Source organism: Wyeomyia smithii, chromosome 2 (genome assembly GCF_029784165.1).
Source record: "Wyeomyia smithii strain HCP4-BCI-WySm-NY-G18 chromosome 2, ASM2978416v1, whole genome shotgun sequence".
Taxonomy (NCBI): Eukaryota; Metazoa; Arthropoda; class Insecta; order Diptera; family Culicidae; genus Wyeomyia; species Wyeomyia smithii.
In genome coordinates this window covers 89912564-89934825 of record NC_073695.1, presented here as the reverse complement: position 1 = coordinate 89934825, position 22262 = coordinate 89912564, and the positions used below count along the sequence as shown (strand labels likewise).

The window sequence follows — 22262 nt, the reverse complement described above, 5'->3', positions numbered from 1 at the left end:
ACTTTATCTAGAATGCTCGGTTGCAGGAGAAAATCTGCTGTCATCTTCTAGACAACTAGAGACAACAAGTGAGTGAACGAGCCGCCGATGTGAGACACGAAACAGGTACCTACACCTATTGTTTTTATCTACTTCTTACTTGCAGTTTGCTCTTTCTACTCTACGTTTTCATACTTGGCGCTAGGGGCAGCACAATTGGCTCATGAAATTTTTCTTCGTGGTTGGCAATGAAACTTGTTCCTGTACTCTAGTTGTTTTCATCTGAATAGTGGGCGATTAGGGACAGTTAGCAAAGGACGGGGATGGAATTTCAGTATAATCACAACATGCTGCCACGCAAATAAGATGATACGCGTCAAAAGTGCCTGAAGTAGGAATACATTTCATGTTTGTGTAGTTTGCCCTACGAAGGTAGTTCACCACTGTAGTTTTAAACATGGTACGTTCCGGTTGCTGACCACGGCCCTTCGCAGGCGGAATGGTTAATTAAAATCTTTCCTTCTAAACCCTAGGGTTTAATTATACGAAAAAGGGGTTTATTAGATGTAGTATACCTGAATAACTAGAACATTTATTTTGCTCCGTGATCTTCATAATTGATTACAGTATACAATAAACAATGAATTAGGTTGAGAGCGCAAGGCGGCACGACGACGATGAGGTGCGATGTGGGGAAGCAGCAGCGCGTTTCACAGTGGGAAGAATCGACGTTTTGATGCGTTTTAAAATCTAGATAAGAACGTGAGGAAGGCAAAAAAGCGCGTCCCGTATAGCGTTCTGCCCCAAAGCCGCCGCTCAATTATAGCCATATTCGTCCGTCAAAAAAACGCGACTTTTGCTTTGAAGTTTTTTCTCTAATAACTGGCAATTATGACATCAAACGAGGAATTCTAAGCGTGCGATTCGATCTGATCACACACATCCGTACACAAATGGGACAGGTGATTCCATTCGAGGAAAGACACCCATGGGACCGGCAACCGAAGCGTTGATTCCGGCCGATTAATGTGTCAAACAACGTGTACCGGAATGACACTTTAGTTTTACCGGATGACAGCTAGTAAACAATCGAATCCCGCCACCCAAAAAAAACCGCAAAAGTGTAGCTAGTTGTCTCGTAATTGTAACCCAAAATTCAGCGATCCATGAAATTACTTCTCTCGTTCCCTGCAGCGACAGAGTGGCTATTGTTTTCACCGTGACTAGACGTTTCTGGCGCCCTCTTTTTTTTTAAACTTAATTACCCGCCAAGCGAAAAAAACGTTGTACTGAAAACGAAAACAATTCCGTCCCGAAATCACACTGTTCTCACTCGTTACGTTCGTCGTCGCAATCGTAATCAACCAATTTGGCGCAGCTGTCAGCGGGCATGGCCACCGAGCTTGCTCCGGCTAATTCTATCATTGAAATTGAAAAAAACGACCGTCTGCCTTTTTTCAGACAATCATTTGGAAGAAGCATATTCAAGTTGAATTTATGATTAATTATTTCACCAAAGTTATGACACTACTTAGTGAATGATCGTGTAATTATTTTTTTTTGCGAAATCGAATAAAAGTATTACAGTCTGACTTATTAGAGCAGTGATATCAACCGAGAGCGCAGCGCTATAATCTTTCACACGTTTCCCCGCGCTAAACCGTAAAGGCAAGCAAACAAATTTAACCAACCTGACAGCCTAGCAGAGCTAGAGGTCCTTGAACCTGTCTGTAATTTTCCACATTTTTTTTTCATCGCCTTTAATCGTTTCAGCTGCTGCCCTCGACTGACTTTGCAGCGCCTTTTAGTTAGCCCCGGTAGGTCTTATTTCCCTCTTTTGCACATTGCACTGTCTCCCCTGGCATTGCTACACATGCTCCAAATGGCAGTGCGCCAGTTCCCAGATGACGAAAGCTTCTGTCCGTTCTGCACCAACACCACCCACCCCGGCCTCCTATCATTGCACCGTACCTACTCTCTGTACGTTTTCTTGTTCAATGAATAGAATGTATTAGAGGAAAAGCGCACAGAATTGTATACAAATCGCAAAATATTTACTATAATAAATAGTAACAAAACGTTCTACTCGGCTGAGCACACTCCGGAGAAATCTCAAGGGTGGCGCAATATCGCAAAAAAAACAGCCATTTTTCTCATCGAGTGCGCCCACCACCGTCAGGCCTATTGTTCCCAGCAGCGGCACATTGCGGTGTCTATCCTCACGCTACACAATAGTCGCGCTTGGGAGTTAACTGTCAAATTCCATTCGAATAAACTGGCCGTAACGTGACGTCATGTAGAATCTCACGCAGCCCAACACCGAGATCAGAAGGTGATATAATCTGACTTTTCCCTGCTAAATATTTCTCCGTCTGTCCTCTACACCCTTTTCTTCACCACCACGGCCTTTCGCGTGGTTGGTAGGTAATCGTACACACACCCATGAACACAATCGCCTTGGACTTGAACGTAGTGAAAAGAAATCCGTAATGAAATGAAGAGGCAGAAGGAAAATATAATTTAAATTCATGTTGTTCTTGTAATTTCAATGAATTTTATATGTGTTTCCGGTACGAGCTAATCGGTAGAGGTCACGCGGTGGTAGCGAAGGGCTTCCCAGACTATCTAGCGTTGCGGGTGGAAGGAAGGCCCGGCAGGGTAAATTCCAAGAGCTGTTGGCTTCGTAACCTGTCGGTCAGGAGCACGGTCAAAGACGATTGCACCACCATCATCATATCTTTCCGGGTGCAAGTAGGAAGGGCTGAAACGGAGCATTGGGGATTCTCGATATAAAAGTAGCAACATTAAACTGGCCCAGGAAACCGGCACACGGCATCGAATACGCCCAGACTCAACTGCATTAGGTACAACAAAAAAAAAAACACGTCCAGTTACGGCCCATGAAAAATGATAGAAACAATATGAAATAATAACGTTCTCATCAATTAATAACATTACTTCTCGGTTAACTCCCTCGGATCATCGCGTTACTCGCGCTCTTTCCGCTTTGAAAGATTATGTGTTGCGGTGCTGCAACATCGTTGTTAAGAACCGTGCTGCACTGTGGACAACAGGAAAGCTCGGGAGCGGGCAAAACTGAGGCTTGAACTACAGCTACAAGAAGAACTACTGATTGGGCCAGACTCGATGTTTGTAGCATCACAGTGCACCCAAGTAGAGATTCTACCATTCTACCAGGTAAACAATCATTCTTCTATTGAAACAATTAGATCGAGTCAGGCTAACCTTGGCCAATGGGGTCCCCACCATAAACCCCCATTTCTCTCTCACTCCAAGTGTAGCCCCCTATTAGCTGGCAGGATGATGATAGCCCGCACACGCCTCCCAGTTTACACCTGCATCGGATTTTCGGTGTGCGCCAGAGCCAATCTTCCGGGAGGTGGCTGGAAAGGGCGTAATCGGCTGTCCGGTTGTAGCCATTTACGAACTTAACCTTAAATTACCGCCATCCGACGGTAAGGCGGTCTTGAAAAAAAAAAATAGGCATCGTGATGCACCTGCCCCCGTTTCTCGCTCTACATATATACACGGAATGGATGCATTATCGCAAGGCGAAGAATTAATGCTTGGCTGGGAAGAGACTATTGGAAATCGACGATCCGTCAAATTAAAACATGACTAAGGGCTTTTCTGTTTGAATGCCGCGTATCCCGGCGGGGTGTGCGCTTTGTTGTTCGACCCGTCAAAGATGCAAACAAACACTTCGCAACTGTCAAACTACCGAACGGCGGCGGCTTCGCGCAGCGCGATGCGTCACTTGATAAGCAGAAATTATACACCACGCAAAACAACGCCAATGGATAATGGACCGCGCGTATAAGCTTCGCTTTAGGGGGGTTTAATCGTCTCAAGCGCATTTATTTTATCCGCTTGGATCGGCGCTTATAAGTAGCGTGTTTACAAAGATTTTGACACGCGGTATCAAGGCTTCCTCGTCACTTGGGAAACTCGCACCTGAATAATTTAAATACAATTAGAACATTCGGTTGGCCGATAAAGATCTGTTAAGTGGGGAGCAGCGAGCTGGAGAGTATCTATGCCAGCCAGCAGCAGCGAGATTTTCAACACCTCGCCGAAACCAGGCGCTCTCGAAATCTGGTTAATTTTATTATAGTCCGTTTTGCTCTCGATGTTGGCCAGGTATAATTTCGCTCCGTTCAAGACCCGATATTATTTATAATTAGCCGAATGTAAACATTACATAAACACCGACTTCCTGTTCTACTTTCCCTCCCGGCTGCTGCACTGTTCACGATCCGATGCGCGCCAGCAGCAGCCCGAATGGGGGCGGAACCACGGTGCAGAAGGAGTGCAAATTGGCACTTGCAGCACACAGAAGCTCAGAGGCAGCTAATTCCAAGCGGTATTTAGTAGTTTTGAAGCGGCTCTAAATCGCTTTAACCCAGAAAGCTGAAAAAATCAAATCCTACCGTTGAAACAATAGCCAATCATTCGCTGGGTCTCTGGATTGGCGAAAGTTGCGTTCACCGTCCAACTGACCAACAACAGCCACTCCATGGGAAATTTCGTGTGAGAAGTAGTTTCGTCGCAAGTCGGTTAGATTTTCGTCGCCAATCATCGCAGCACAGCAATGAAAAAAAAAACTTCAATAAAATAATCAGAGTTGTAATTACCTATACTACTCGAAAAACCCCAAAAGCTAACCGAATGTCCAAAAATTCAAGTGCAACACGTTGCGAGCTTTGACAACTGACAAAACCAGTAAACGCGGCAACTAATTCCAACGAAACCGATCCCTCCGGCCCATTAAATCTTCAAAGCAGAAGCAACCTCGGAACGACTAGTATCGTATAACCAATACCGCCCCACCACCATAAACAACTAAATTAGTACCGAGAGCACGCACGCGTTTGCTCGCGCGCGCTTCATCAGCCTATACACGCATTCTTTAATGAATTTCGAGAAACTGAAAGTAGTCGGTCGGTATCTATACCGCGACTTCACCGGTCCACTATCCCAATCGAACGACCACGGGTTGAGCACAGCAGCTTCAGTCTGGTTTGTTTTTTTTTTTGCCTTTTTTCCACAGAGCTTGTTGTTTAATCGATATCCAGTCTGCTCGAGACGCCAAAAAGTCTGATGTGTAACATGAGTGCCGGAGTAAAATGTGCTCTCCCCCGGTGCCCCCCTCTGTGTAGTTCAATTCATTACGACGAAGCTGGGGTGCGTTCACGCACAAGTCCAGACAGAGCAATTTATTACGGCCAATCTAGCCACAGAGGGACTCGAGATTGGCTCCCAGCTTGCCGCGCGCCAGGTATCGTGTTACAAGTGGCTATTCTGTTGCTGCTTAACATCTGTGTGGCTGCCACATACGCGCTAGTTTATTTATCGCATTATGGCCGGACTTGTGGCGGGCAGGCGCGTGTGTGTGCTCTGGTCCAGGACGAACCTATATTGTTTATCTCATGTCCAACCGAGAGTGAGTGTGAAGTTGATCTGATTTCGAAAATCTGGACCGGATAGTACTGGCCGGGCTTGGTCTACCCAGAATAGTTATGAAGTGTGAAAATACTCCGGAATTACTTACGAGCCAATTATAGTAGATGTTTACATCAGTCTTAACGAGCTGCAGTTAATAAGAGCGTAGCAGTAAAAATAAACTATCAACGGTAAAACTTTACTAGCCAGCAGCAGGAGTTTCCACTGGCGCAAGCGCTTGCACCATTTCATCACACGGGCTGTCAAACGCTACTAAATGTAGCCAACATACATAAGCGTGCGTGGGTTCCCTCGAAGTCGGGTGCACAACATTGTTGGCACAAGCAATTTATCTTCGTCGGCGAGTTTGCCAGCGTTTTCCGCACAAACGCCTTATAAACACAAACAATATGCTGGTGAGCTGCTAGCTATTTAGCCGTGAAACAGTTATCCCGGCTGCGCATCTCATTGACACAACGCAGGGGGAAAGCCAGATTCCGTTTCTGGGAACACCAGCAGCGGCGGCAGCTGGAGGCAGTATTCCTAGAACTTCAACGTCTATTAGTGCTTTGAGTTAAACAAAACTTTACCTATGTAACTGAGGGGACTCGGCGTTAATGTGGATTCTGTGTGCAGTGTAATCTGTATCTCATTTTTCAGAAATATTTTGAACTATTAGCAGGGTACCTTTCTGTGACTGTTTATTTGATATGTTTATTTACTTAAGAAGCAAATTTTTTATGCACTTGTATGTTTCTTAATTGCAACAATTAAAGCCATCACACGTGAAGAGGTTAACTGCTACAAAACCGGCAGGATTTACTCGTCATAGTTGTTGCCTTCACTCCCCGCGAAGCGCGAACTGATGATCCAGTCAAGCGATTATGTCGTTGTATATTTTTATCGCTTAGACAGGCAGCTTAAAGAGTCCGAATTATCATCGTACCATTAATTACATAATTTTTCCATAGAGACACACCAGCGGTAATTGGTCTAAACCGCGAACGACGCTTCGTCGCCGCTCGGCATTACCTTGCGCGCGTACGATTTTGAAAGCGGCGGAAGCGAAATTAAGTCATGATGACAAATTGAAAACGCGTGGATGGCAATCAACTCGAAGTCGGTGGTCGGTAGACATGCGTTGGATGGGTCGAATTGGCAAAGATGCTTCTCTGACTGACCCGAGACAATGCAAACATGCGTGCAGCAAACAAAACGACTCGACATGATGCAGTAGTCATTCAATAGCAAATATTCACGACTGATATATGAAATGACGACCGAATATAAATCGGAAACAATTGTAAACCGGCAGCACTGGCAATACGCGCCGCCGGCGCTAAATTTCTCGGCTGCATGAAGAGACTCGAAGATTGCGGCCGGATATAGCGATTTAGTGAAGGAATTTCAGTCATTCTGTATTTTTTCCCCGCTGATGCACTGATTAGCAGCAAGCAGACAAGTGTTGCATACAGAATAAATGAATCGCCGTTCCTGACACCCGGGCCGGAGAGAAGAACCACCGCGTCTGGCAACAATATGCGAAATCGTCTAGACAGTTTTCCTCTAGCCATTTCGCTTTCATTTTGGAAAACTGCCAGCAAAAGCATTTCGTCTTGTACTGAGTATTGCCTTCCAACGCACGGAAAGTCTTTTGGGGGGTAGAATACGAGCGTCAATCTTGTCGGGATCTTACAGCGAAGCCGCGACACACACAAAAAAGTTTAATGTCTCATGACAAGGCATTTCCTCTTTGTGACCGGTTTCTAGATTCGTTTTTCGCACACAGAGACTGGCGGCCACCGTGCGACTGTGCTAAGATATGCCCTCCTCGCGGGACACTTTCGCTTTCATCAGGAGCATCTCTCATTTCACAAAATGACGTCACAGTAAAATTTATAACTATCATTCGTGTTGGCACCCGCGTCAATTCCGGTTTTTGTTTCTGTTGGCACGCGTTAGCATCCAGCCAAGAGCTAGACACAATTTGTTATTCGAATAAACGAGCCGGAACGGCGTCGGTTGGTTCCGCGTATACGACAAGGTCTCGGTCAGCTAACCACATTATCATGCACACACATTCGGGGTGTCATCGGTTATGAGGGCAACCTTGGCAATGAGTCAGTATGTAGCAAACCGAAACAGAGCACGGTGCACCATGCAAGGTCACTGCCACGAGAATGGACCAGAGGGCATCCGGAAACTAATCAGAGGCTGTGGTCATCAACATTCCGATCTGCCTTCTTTTTTTCAGGCCAGCCAACAAACAGAATGCAGTGTTAAAAGCAGATACACATAAACTATTTCTCGTTTTGACATTTCGTTCATTTTTACATATATTCGTAATTTGTATCCTTCTGGAGCATCACGTGATTCCCAGCATATAGGTACGCAATTTATTCGAAAACAAAACTTGAAAAGCGGTATCGCTCCGGTAACACCCACTTCATTATTGCGATTGCCATTGAATCTTCAGCACAAAGGCTACTAGCCAGATTGCACTCCACAAGGATCTTTTCCACCAGCGCGGGATGTTCTCGTGTTTCAACGCCTAACCATACACAGCGGATCCATATGCCTAACGTGAATAATTATTGCCGTAACACCGCCGCGATTCAGCATAAAATACTCCAAAACAAAACAGAGCCATTCCAATTTATAATTGACTTAATTTATATTCATCAGGCTTTATGTTCCGCCGCCCTTCCGTTCTGTTGGCTCCCCAGCATCCCGTCCCGTTTATCTCCGTCGAAAAAGAGACACAGTATGAAAAACGCTAACTTGAATTTATTGGTAAACAGCTGTCTTGTAAAGGGAATCTTCGGAAGAAAAAATTTCCACTGTGTCTAGGGAACCGCGTAAGACAAAACACAAAGTCGCCGCTGCAGCCGGTTGAGTTTCGAGTATTCGCACTATTAAAAGAGTGCACACTGCCGTGAATGCAGTTGCATTTGCTCTCGCTTGTTTTTTTTCGCGAATATTTAGGCAATGATCGTGAGCGCTACGTACAATATCAAAATTAACCTATCGCGGGCCGATCATCTGCTGCGCTTTGTACACCTACTAACCCACCGGTCGGCCGACCGCCTGATTTATTTTGTGCTGCTCCCGACAAAAAGGTCCCGTCAGCGAACCTGGAACGAAGTTTTTGAATACGTTCGTTCCTCCACGCATCCTGACAGTCGGTACGAACCAATTTGCAATTAATTTCGAGAATTCCATTTTGGGAATTCCTCCCTCTCGCGAAGGGCCTCGCGAACAAAAACCAATGGGGACGATGAGACGACCGAGGCTTAAAAACATGCAAATAAATGGCGGTGTAAGTGCACGCGTGTGAAGATTTTGAGAGCCACAATAAGCCAAGTATAGACCGACGAGCCGAGGTTGGATCAACGCGAAAGACACCCTTTTCTTTATAGCTGTGAGACACATGATTACGTTCGAGCCACACAAAAAAATGCGCAGAAACGAGAGGAAAATATTTAAATTTAATATTACCAAATTTATGTATGCAGAAACATAAAAGAAGAATGCTGCGCTCCGAAAAAGACGCGTGAGAAACACGAAAGAGGGTTCCCGAAATGCGCCGTATTTGGTGGCAGGCGCCAATCGCCTCCAGGACACGTTCGGGAATTCAACGTATCGCGTAAAGTGATGAAACTGGACATAAAGGGAGCCGCTGCTTATTCAACCGGAGTTCGTCTACGAATAGCCTCCACCGCCGGTCTGTGGCAGTGTGAGTGCGTGCCGGCCATGCACCAAGCACGGTCTACATACATTAACGTTATCGCCTCCGGTTAGAAGGTGAATTTCACGTGCACAGGTGCAACGGGTATTACACGAAACGGCAGTACACTCTGCACTGCGACGAACTATTCGTCTCTCGTCTTGTGGTGACCACCTGGTATATCAACCACATGTTTTGCATGTTTGGCCCAACCAACAAACGAGAAATCGGACCGTCAATAATGGCCATTTTGCATGTTCGGCTTTTAGTTCTTTTGCACGCCAACAACCACGTACCTGTTTTCCTTGCTTCAGTACACGACATGATAAAATCCTCTAGCGCCCCCATTTACTTTTGGTGTGCTGTACGGTACAATCCTTTTAGTGGCTGGGTCGGTGTCCCTCGTGAACCCGTTGCCCGAAGTTACATTCATTCGTGTCGCATGATTATTGAATTATTAAACAGCCCTAATTATAGAACTGCCTTGCGTTCGGTCAGTGGTGTACAAAAATTGAACTGTCATCCTGTCTGGCTTTTCCATTTCCCCAGAATCATTCATGCAACAAATGTACTTAGCTTGTAGCACCCAGATCAAAGCGTCCAATTATGCTCAGGCCCCGTAATTGAGTTGAAGGATGTTTACGGCTATTGACGTCGCTTGTAAAGCAGGCGCACAACCAGATACAAGTGTATGCTTACAAATTCTATTAGAAGTGCGCGGGACTGAAAATCGATTCCTGTCGATGATGATCTGCCGATGCAAAAAGTGCAGAATACAGATAAGAGCCACAAAAAATTAAAGGCCCAACTCGCGCATCATCAATCATTATCTCCCGAACAGGTCTCGGCGCACACAAGCTGCAGCATGCGAGCGGTAGTTACAGACAGTGGGTAAACTACCGCCACCGTCGCAAAAACAGTGCAGTGTTGGAGTAATAAATTTTTATAGCCCCTGGGGCATCCTTCGTCCACTCCGAATAGCAGCGGCGGCGGCGGCAACTGCATTTACGCTGAAAGGACGCATCGAGTGCTTTGTGGCAAAATAACAGCCACACTAACGTCACTATTTGTCCGAGATGAGATGTGGAGAGCTCACCGGCATAAACGATTATGATAACGATGCCATTTGGGAGGCTGCGTTATAAGCCATGATAATGTTTTCAGCTCTGCCAGAATATCGCCGCAAAGCAGCTATCCCTGTCGCGGTGTGAGACTTTTAATTAAATATTCATAAAGTAATTGTGATTGCGTGTAGTTCATTTCTTACGTCTATCAATTGTTCTACTATTGAACAGCAAAAATCATGTAGATTCATTCCAATTATACAGCAACGTAGAGTGCTGTTATTTTTGATAAATATTTTTCATCATTGTACGTAATGTGCTGTAGCTGCCACAGAAGCGAAAATTATTTATGCTTCTTCCATGAAAATCAATCGATGGACAGATTCAATAAAATGATCTTCCCGAACCATAGCATCATGGAGCTGAGTTAGTTAACACAAAAAAATCGAGATGCTGTTGTGGCGTCGAAAAAGAAACGATTAGATTTTAAAAAGCGTTAAAGCGTATTTTGCCTACAGCGCCGGCCAGTACAATAATTTCACCTGGTTCGATCTCCTCAACTGTTTGTCTGATATTGCTACTAAAGATATATAATATAACGATGAATGTAATTACAACAAAAATAAATAATCTGTTTTTTCACGTTCTCTTCCCTTTGAGCTTTCTTTTCGTCCCACTCGTAACTGGAACAGTAGGGTGGACACGATGGCAACACGCAGGATGAGAGAGCTTTTGATCCTTTTACGATAAATTTTGCTCTGAAACACCAGGAACTACCCTGAACGAGCACAAAAATGTAGGTTCTCATTTTTCGGGCAGGAGCCTTCCTGACCATCTTATTATGGACCTCCTTCAGCAGCATCGTTGAAGCAGCCGGTCATTTTGCCACATTCCTCGTACCTATTAATCTTGACTCATGCGCGTACGTCCATGCAGTTCCGAACGAAGGTGCATTGTTATCCCGTTGAGGTCTGCAACCGTTCGTCGCTTGATATATTTCTAATAATTATTCTTCCCGTGCTGGCTCGTTTTTGGCCGACGCAAGTGACGTCACGGTAGTGCCGGAATGAATCATTTTCGTGTGAGAGATGCGATATAGAGAAGCAACGACAGCAGCGCCGAAATTAATGCCAAATTTGGCCGCGCAGAAATTGAAAGTATTCCCACGCTTACGTTCAAGATCGTGGATTCGTATTGCAATGGCATACGCAGCGACATCTTACCAACTGAATGAACCGAAAAATTGGGCTGTAAAGTGTCGCTGTGCGAAAACTGTAGAATACAACTTTGACTTCCGATACCTTGTGTTGTGAAGTTTCGCACCGTTCTACAACTGATATTGGCAAATAGATAGACAAAGAATGTAGTAATTAATTTTTAGCGACGTTCCGTTGAAGTGGCAGCAATTTCGAAAAATGCAACCGTATGTTCACCAGTAAACTGATCCTAAAGCTCCTCCGTCAGAACAAAACAAGTATGCAGAAAAAATTATAGCCTTTGGCCAAATTCCTTTTGTCGGTCCCTGCTGCTGCGGTGGCTTCCTAACGAACGTACAGCCAACCCACAGAGATTTGCGGGCCGGTTCTCCAGCCAGTCCAGATAAGTTGACGCTTTACTGATGCTTGGTAGCTGTCAAAATGTCAACGGGCACTTTCTTTTCATGTCTAGGTAAACAGTGTGTTCCGAGATGACCACACATGTGTTCCGAAAAATCTCTATTCCAATACCGATGCAATGCATGATATGCGTTTCGTGAAGCTCCTAGTGTGAATATACAAATTTGTCTACTAATTACCACCTTCAATTTCTTTTCATTGGGTTACACCAGTTTCGTAAATATTATTACTGCCGGTGTTTGCGTTTATTCCTCCTATCTTCTCCTGTGGTTTTTCGCCATCCCTATGTTTATTTTCTAAACATATGAGATACTCACATGATCGTCATGTTGCTGTTATTCTTCGCGGCGGTAGCCGTGGTCAGCGTGTTTACCTTATGCTTCGACGACCGACCGTCTTGCCGATTAGTTTGTATAATGGGTCGGTGGTTTTTGGTTTCGGTTTTTAGCAGAAGCGAGAGCAGCACCATAAGCAGAAACGGCTGACCCATTGCGCGCGATCCTATGGATCTACTATTTTCTAGCAGCCAACTGAATCACCGTACGAATTCTCGCATGAAGAAAGGTGTGATGGAGCACGGTCCGAAAGTTGAATGCTTCTTCGCGGTGTGGTACATGTCTCTATCAACTGAAACACGGAGCTTAGGGTGACCGTGACATCCCTGAATCCTGGTCCAATGTTGAATGAATTCTCATACATCACAATCACTGTGAAGAATCGTCAAACCAAACCTCACATGTGAGTAAAACAAAACTTTGAAGATTTGCGACCACCCTACTGAGTCCAGAAACGGGAAGCTTGCGAGAACCTCCTTAGAGCTTCTTCGGCTGGCCACGCGTAGAATAATTTACGAGAAACTTTTACTGTCACTTGGTTTCTGGCGTTTATTTATTTATTTGTCTCTGGCGATCGCATCGCCTCTCACTCTGTTCAGTGCCGCGGCAAGCGCTAGATTGCAATCGCTTTACCGCCGTGCTTCATCGTATCACGAAGGAGTTGCAACCGCCGCATCGGATCATCCGGTGATTGACAGTGGCGTTAAAGTTGTTTATTAGATTAAACGTCTACTATTGCCGGCTCCACTCGATCTTGTTTGGTCCGACACTGCAGAACTATTAGATCTGTGACCACCGCGCGTTGGAGTGGAAAGGTATACATTTTTTTTTGCTTTCTTTGCATTCTTTGGAAGAACATTGGGGGGAAAAACGAGGAATCTCCCAAGTGATCGCTGTGATTGCTGTGCTGGTGGCATCGGTAGAACTTGTACAACATCCATAAAAATTCTTTAAAGACAACGGCGGCATCGTTTAACACAGCACGACACGACACGCGCAGAGGTGCGAGCGGGAGGATCCAAGAGGACAGTCGAACGCGCAAAACTACAGGAACAAACTGAAACAACATCATCAATAAAGATACCAGCCATACTTTGGTAATATTATAAAATATAGCAATAACAATAAAAGTGTTTGTATAATTTTATTTAAAACGAAACACCATCGCGTACCGCGTTTGCTCCCATGTGCATGTTTATTGCATCACATGCTAGGCAAGCAAAAATCCTTTCTCTGCAATTTTCGGTCAAATAAAAGCCACCGTTTTCGACTCTAAACGAGACAATAAAACTTTAGCCACTCATAACAAGCAAAGTCTATTTTTATTCTTTTAGCATTCACATACAAATTCGGACGGGCCTTTGATTACGTCATAATCTTTCTCAAAAGTCAACGATAACTCACGATGATAATTGGCCGGCGGCGGAAAGAAAGAAAAAAAAGAATGAAAGTCCCACCGAAGTATAATACTACGTGTAGGTGCCGCTACAACACGTTATAAAAGTTAGACTTTCTGTGCCAGCGTCGAAGCGGCTGGGGCACATCATCGTGATGATGTTTTTAACAACTATTTTACTAGAGTTTACCATAAACTTCAGCTCTTCGGTCGATAAACCAATCAATTTAGTGCACCTCTGCCGTCGACGGACTTTGATGGTGGTCCTGGCTGAAACACCATAAAATCACGCTCGGTCCAGGTCATTTGAATAAACGGGGAAATGCCTTAAAATCGATTAATGGTCGATTAAGACGTTCCTGGGTAATCCGGGTGAAACCAACCATCAGACAAAGGCGACCCGCCGTTCATTAAAACCCGGGAGGTATCCCTGTTGAACAAACAGACAGCCAGACCGGGTCAACCAGCTCGTCATACCAGGGTAAAAGCAAAAAGGGAAATAATGCACTGTCCGTGTTCTTCGGGGGTCGATATCTTAGAGGTGAAAAAGGAATCAACAAACAGGCTCAAGAGGAAAACGAAGTCTCTTCCTCTGGCTTCGGGTACGACCAAACCGTCTCTCGCGTTTCATGCTGTGTTTCGGTGCTGCCGAGAGTAACAACTTAATTAAATTCGACCGTCGGCCCAAGCAGTCAAGGACACACGATCAGCCCGGCATTAATGACACTACTACCGGACTGACATCAATTAAGCGAGTGCAGAAAATTTCGGACTTGAACCGGTTCGACCACCGCAGATTCGAAATGTGAGTCAGCGACACTTGCGACGTTCTAATATACGTGTGTAAGAGTGCGAACACCCGCACCATGATCAGCAACAACCATCGACCTAATCAGCTCCCCAGCGGTAGTGACAAACCTGGAGCGCGAAGTGAAGAATCTTAACTATTTACCCCCCAGCATGCTCACAACAACTGCGGCACTTTCCCACTTGAAGTCTCAATTGACTGCCTAGGAGATTGCAGATCCACGAAAACGGTGGAAAAAAAGCAGTCAATAAACAGAAGAACAGATCTAAACCTATAATAAACAAATAAATAAATTTATACAAAAGAGATGATACCGTCCAATAATAATATTGGAATAATAAAGAATAATACCACAAATCGAGCTCGAGCCCCAGTGAGACCACACCGCTTTATAGCTTTTTGAGCGAGTGAGCAGCGAATGAGTTACAAAGGAGAGAGTCAAAAAAAAACTTATCCAGCGAGCTCCATATCCATCTAACACGAGCAGAGATGAAGCACACCTCAGCGTCCCAGGGGAACGGAAAGCGGACACAAGCTAGCGGAGCGGAGGAAGACCACCAGGTGATACTCATTAATTCGTTAACACAAAAGTACAATATTTTAGTGAGAAAGAGAGACTGTCGCAAAAGTTTACCTCACACATGCTAGGGATCAGGCAGGATCGTCGCGCGAGAGGTTGCAGTGGCTGGCCGGCTTGGCAGACTGCCACACTCGCCAAGTTCTGCACACACAGCCAGCAGCTCGCTCGAGCGGCGCGTCAGCGATTTGGCGACGAATGAAAAACTTCCCGTGGGACGTTGAGGCAGGCACAAAGTGCAAGTAGCAGTGAAGGAGCAAATGGATCTGAATATTTTCTACGTTGGTAGTCCAGATTTTTTTTTTTGCCAATTAAACACTATACCAAGGATGTATTGCTAAAGAATGCGCTTCTGAAGAGTTGTTCTCACTTGAATAATTGGGAAGGGAATGAAATATTGGTTGATTAGCCTTCAAGACTGACGCCGCATCTATTTTACTGGGAGACGCAATCAAAATGTTCGTTTTAATACCAACTAAACAAATAAAAATACCTATATAGTAAACCATTTACAATCGTTGCTGGATCGAAATACACCGCAGATAATTACTTTTTTTATAATATCCTCGTGTATGGTTGCGCTACTCGCTGTTCATAACTAGATTTAAACTAGGTAAATAAGTCAAAGTGTTTTTTGATCACCAGCTTTCACATATCGAATTGAAAGTTACCATCAAAGAAGTAAATAAAATTTCATTTCTGTGAACAGTACGGGGTGTTGTTGTTGACAGTTTAAGCAGAGCCAGATTGGTTATTAATTGCTGGATGATTTATTTCGCTCCGAAACGAACTTACCTGAAAAGAGAGGAAGAGAAGAAAGCAAACATTAATAGCTGAATTTGTCGGATAATTTATAATGTTTTTTTTTTTCATATACACGAGCTTTTCAGCGGATTTTGTCGATTTAATCCTATCAAGAATTTCCCTTCGGTTGAACATGTAGCGGATGCGACTTCTTGGAATATTGGATCAGCTTCCAGCTAAGAAGCACACCGACAAAACTGCGCTCTAATGACAATCGAAAGATGAAGGATTTGGTAGAAGGTGAGAAAGCAACACTAACTGAACCATTTTGATGTTCCTATTAGCATTGTGGATGGAATCCAGACTATCAACACCGCTCACTATCGAGAATCGATTAGTCACTGGGAAGATGAGCCGCATGTTTGATGGTGCCAAGCCGCATCGCGTCTGTACAAATAAGTTGGTAATAATGTCTGACTGCAACCGAACAACCGCGGCATAGGTACCTTTGACAGTTCGCGACGGCACCGCCAGTGATGAGGTCTTGTGGAATCAACCATAACGTTTATTAATTCGTTACGCTTAATATCGATAATTTAATAATGACTGTCAGATGGTGAGAAGTGCAGTAAGTGTTAACGATGGAAACCCGATGATTGGTTCGGTCGCGCGAGCTGGAGACGACAACCAAACAAACAAACAAACAAAAAACCGACCGGCGGTTTCTCTATCGACAATTTCACGGCAAAATTATCGTACAAGGAAGCTGAAGTTTATGGGAATCTGTGTGACCCATAGAGAGCGGCGATCCACTACCGACACGATGCCGTTTGCCTGTGACGAATTGGTTATGTGCTTGTTTACAATTGTTATTAGTGGCGGGCGTTCTAGGCTCCAACCTTCAACTCTGTGTGAGATTATAATAACCCGACTCATCGAAGAAAGCTGAATTTCGAGCAGCCGGGAACAAGAATATAAAAAAGATGAAAAGACAATAATGGAACAGAATGAAAACCAATAATAATAAAAATATTTTAAAATAAACATAAATTATTCCTTGTCTACTGCACGATATCGTTGGCTTTTGCGTTCTCACCTGGACCGGCAATTCTCCACAACAGACGGTCGCGGGTTTTGTCCGCGTTTCACTCGTTCACGGTTATGTGTTTTTGTTATAGTTTTACAAATATGCCACCAAAGGCGCTGGGTGATATCATTGTTCTCATTGGCACCTCACGCGCGCTGCAGTCGTTCGTTCCATGGTCCAGTCCGCCAGCGCAGGCTCGCACCGTAAATTCCCACGCCTCCGAACCTCAGAGCCTTACCGAAGCGAACCCACCATAAAGATTTTCTGTGTGTGTGCATGTGTTTTTTTATTGTTGTTACACTTTATACGCTCATCCTGTTTGATATCCCATCGGCACAAGTCTTGCTTCAGAGGCAGGCGTTTACATCATCACGTTGCACTCTCCTTGAATCAGGCGAGTGCGTTTAGCGGAGAATGGGTTGCCACGGCTTCCACACCGTGAAAGGTCAGAGACAGCGGCGACCACCTTCGTGCCAGTGCATATTTACATTGTCATAAACCACTACAGGTAGAGGCTTAATTAAGCTATACATCTAGCAAACCAGAAGTTGTACAAAGAAGGCTACTTTCAAATCGTTCGAATGGGCTCTTCTAATTTGAGTTACCTAAGATGCAAAATCAAGTCTGAAGGGAGCTGGTAGCCACAAGGTTACAGTGTCCGCCTGGATAAGCAGATGGTCGTGAGTTCGAATCTTGTTAGAAGCAGGCCATTTTTGATTATCAAAGGACTTAAGCATGGGTTAATTCTCAGGCTCCTTATCACTACTACCATCACCACCCCCTCACTTGGTACGAATCACCTAGAAATAGAGGACATTTAAATGCTTCTGAAATAACTTTGCTTCTTGCATCGATAGAACCGCGATACACACATACCCTTCAAACTCCGTTCTCGTTATGAAGTAAATGGTTTTGGGTAGACGAACGCGCGCGTCGTCGCTCTCTCGCAGTCGGTAGAATTAGAATCGCAATACTACATACGGTGAAATTTCGAAAAGGAATGCGACAAACACACTAACACAAATCTCCTCCATACCCAGTGATGCTTGTGGAGTGTGCAGGAGTATATCCGGCTCTCTAGTAGCAACAAGTATCGAACTAACTTTCCTTTCCTCCCTTCCTTTGATCTACGTTCTGGACCGGCAGGCGTCGGTACTGATTAGCATGCAGGGATCATTGGAGATGCACATCGAATAGCTAAAAAATCCCAAGCAATTATTGATAAATGCCATGTGCAATTCCGGTCGATCCTGGTCAGTAACGAAGTGGCAACCGGTGGTGATCAATCTCTCTCTCTCTCTCTTAAGATGCAAAATCAAGTCTGTTAAACTCATTCAAGGTGAACTTCTCAAAAACATAGCTAAGCAACTAAAGGTACCTTATAAATTCTAATAAAATTTCAAAACTAAACGCAACATAAAGTAGTAAAAAGCTGTTCGAAGATCTGATAAAATGCTATAAAATCGCGAGGAATGCCTTGATTAGTTTTTTACCAAATAAAGGATTCACTTAGCAGTGAATAATTAACAGGTGAATGAAATTATCTGGCAGTTTTTGATTGCAACTTTAACACAAAATATCATCCATAACATCTCAGCGTTGCGATTTGAACTCGGGCCACTATGCTTGCCATTCGCCAGTTAAGACGATATTACACTTACACTCACTTTTTTCTAAATAAATTAAGTTAATTTGTACCGCTGACGGGTGTGACTCCGGCTTGCGTGTTTTATTCGGCATATAGCGAACCATCCTCTGTCCATTTGTGTGGCTTCGGGAAACATTCACAAGCTGATTACTACATGGAACTACACACCGTTGTTCTCATCAAATGGGTTGTTTCAAGTGTCGGCTACTTAAACAGCACTCAAAAATTATAATTACCATTTTCGTTCTGGTCATTATCGAACTCATCTCAAAGATTCCACTTTATGTCTCTATTTGGCTTCTAGTCGATCATGATGCAGCCACCATCATCGTAATGCGGAGACCTATAACAATCTACAACCTTTCCTTCACGGCCTTTTTCTACTAGGATAAAAAAAAAACAAAGCATGGAAACCAACGTCTCCCAGCTCTTTTCCGCTTGTGCATTTGCACTGTTAACGTTTGGACTGGTTTGACGTGCCACACACGCATAAAGTAAATAATGGAAAACAGATTTTCTCACGCACTGCACCTAGATAATTTCGCCTGAGAGGGGAGAAGGTACGAGTTGTTTTAATTGAATCAATTAGTCAATTGGAAATGGGGAATATTCGTAGCTGAAGAAGTGGAGCATGTCAACGTAAATATCGCGCACGGTGTCAGTAACGGGTTGTCAGGTGAAGTGATTACGCTAGTTTATGGAACCGTGTCCAAGTCAACAAACCACGCGCAAACTAAAGGGTCTAGAGAACTTCGAAATTGTACCGAACACACGAACCAAAGCAGAACGAAGCATCGAAACAGTCTGTGTGGGCGAAAACACCAACAACTCCCTTCCTGCACGCGGTATACCCCCACAGCACCGTGCGCAATCCCGCTTCAACTGGTCGAACCCGCTTCAGGTCCTACGATCGTAAACAAGCTCCATTCCCACTCGATATTTACATACAAATAATCAGACTATAAGGAGAGCTCCACTGAGAGCTGCACAGAGAGTGCCGGAGGTTTTATTTGCTTTTCTTCCGGCTCGGCCACACTGCCACCTTCCTTCAGCTCCGAAGATTGCCGCAGCTTCTGCTGTTGTTGCTGACCGTCCTCGTCATCGCAGTCGCCATCACCGACGTGCAGCGAAGCCTTTTCTGGACCTGGACCTCGCTGAAATGTTCTCACACCGCGGGATGACGCGATTCCTCGTTCTGTACAAGCCGCACCGCGCGAACACACCGGCATGGATCCTAGGGTGGTGTGTTGCACAGGAACTCGCGTACTCTGGCTTCTCCCCCGTTTCTTTGCATACTAATATAATAATCGATGATCAACGCGGCAGCTGACGACCCGGCGATACAAGAGGATTACCACTGGGAGGTCGGCATTGAACGGCATCTCCCGGTGCGGGTTCAAGACTGAGTGAACTGTCCAAAAACGCTGATTTTGAATTGTTCCAAAAACAATACACGAAAAGCAGAAGAACAACAGAACGGGGAATATATGGGATGCGGAGAATCGCGTTTAAAGAGCTTAATTTGTTCCAAACGTTATGGGAAAGGAATTAGTTTTAATAACTCAATTCTCTATGTGTAAATAGAGGAAGGTACGGGCGCGCGAGTTTGGTGTACAAACCAAAGACTAGTGAAAAATATTTCTAATTTTAATGTCAATCATCATCTAGAGGCTCGCGGTGATTTTAGGAATGTCAAGTGTCGCTTTGAGTGTATAGACAAGAGGAAATATTACGGTACTTCCTGTGTATGTGCCACGACTGTGCTGCGGTATATATGGAAATTGTAAATGACTTTTCGGCTATGAAGGTTCAACGGCCGGTTAAAAACGATGACAAGTACTGTTGAAAGTAGATCTCGCGTTGGAGCATCGTATTACTAAATATTTGCACGTTGAACGCCTAGTCTCATAAATTTGTTACGGCATCATGTTGAGCCGAAGCGAGAGTAGGAGTGTTTTTTTTTACGGGTGCAACATTGTAATTGGTAATGTTGCGATCTCTGGTCAGCGATAACCCGTTCTTTCTCGCCTTCCATTGCACATGTTCTCTTTGTCGGCAAGATTAGGGGGCGCTGAGCAACGGTGTCACAAACTATCAAATTTCCATTGACACCCGCACCGTAGGTCCGCATCCAGACCCAACACAGCCGGTGTTGCCTATCGCCTTGGAATGAAATATTTTTATGTTGGTGCATGATTTGTATACTAAAATATAATGTCACAGTATAACGTCATCCACGAAACGATTGAGAATGAATCATTCATTCATGAAACACGTTCTTGGGGTTCTTCCTATTTTAGGATTGATACAGTAGTCAGTGGTAGTGCCTGTTGGGGGAATGTTTTGAATGTCGACTGAGTGTATGTTACATTACAATATATTTCATCGGGCCATCAAGAAATCATGCCTTTTATACTTCCCATCTAAATAAGATAACAAGACCAGAACGGTGTGCAAGTAATTTTCTCAAAGTGCACATCACCATCAAGGTGCAGCGTTTTTTTTTTAATTCAAGAATTAAAAAAAAGGGATTATCGAGAATCAAGTAAAGCTAAAGTGTGCCTCAACTCGCCTGAGAGCAACAGTAGATTTGAAACAAACTTTTTCACACCTCGATTTGGAATCGAAAAGTACGTTTTTTTTATATTAACCTTCAATTAGGACCGATGGAGTTTTATTTGACGGAGCTATGGAACCCGGCCATCTCTAGTCGTGGGTGGAGCAGCCTTTCGTTTAATGAGCGTGAAAATCAACTCTCAGCGAACCGGCGGCTGTGCAAAGCTCAACCAAGTGCAACCACAAGTAAATAGCGGTCACACAGCTGCTGCTGGGGCTTCTGTTGGCGGTGGTGATGGTGGCACGACCACGGCGACGTGCATAAGGGTGGTGAAGATCCGGCGCTCGCGTCATGGTTTCTCTTGCATTTCTAATGAGGCTAAAGCCCGTTGCGCTCAAGTGATCTTAACACAAAATCGTAAGCGCAGCGTGAGCGCGTGCAAGGCGTCTGAATCAGAGCGAAACATGAAAACAGGTACGCGAGTTACCTTCATCGTTGCCGCTTTTCCAAAGAAATTTTTACCGACGAAAAACAATCGCCTTTCGACGTTTATCGGTACCTCCTCGGCAGTGGCCATGGCAATGGTACAGGTAATGTATAGCCTTACCGTGACGGAATGCGGTGGCGGCTTGAGTGGCCTTTACCGCAAACGAGAGCTGTCGAAGTCTGATGATACCAGCTAGCGAAATGCCATGTATCAAAAATAGAACGTCCAAAATCGTTAGGAAACTTTGGGATTGCTTCCATAGACTCCCTATCTATCTAAACAATAAACAATACTTAGTCGAATCGGCAAAAAAACCGAGAAAAAAACCATTCAATCGATTTCGTATATCGCTCGCCCGGCCCTATTCCTGTTGTCCTTTGCTCACATCACCTATTGTTTCCCAGCAGGATCCGTAACGAATAAACGGCAGAAGTATAAAACAATCTTTTATTGATATGTTGATTTCTTTTATTATCGATTCCTCTCCCTGGCTGGTTTTTGGGTTTGCTGTCATCGACAACAATTTCTTTCCCCTTATTATATGCCATTATATTACAGGAACCGCGGTCCGAAGTAAACTCGCTCCGGATCTCTTTGACGGAATCAAAGGGATTTATCAGTACTTATAAACTGACAGTTCGCTTCTTGCTACACATTAGAGTTCTGTCAATGGTTAATCCACTGAACTCTATTTCCACACATACACACACACACACGAGAATCATGACAAGCTCTGTGAGAAACTGAGTGACAAGCGAAACACCGAAACGAACG

At 44.5% G+C, this 22262-nt stretch overlaps 1 protein-coding gene across 3 annotated transcripts in view; it reads right to left on the bottom strand.

Annotated features, from left to right (window-relative positions):
- LOC129726046 (protein rhomboid) overlaps positions 1-22262 on the bottom strand; it is a 165908-nt gene that overhangs the window by 4691 nt on the left and 138955 nt on the right. The gene's annotated exons all lie outside the window — the stretch shown is intronic.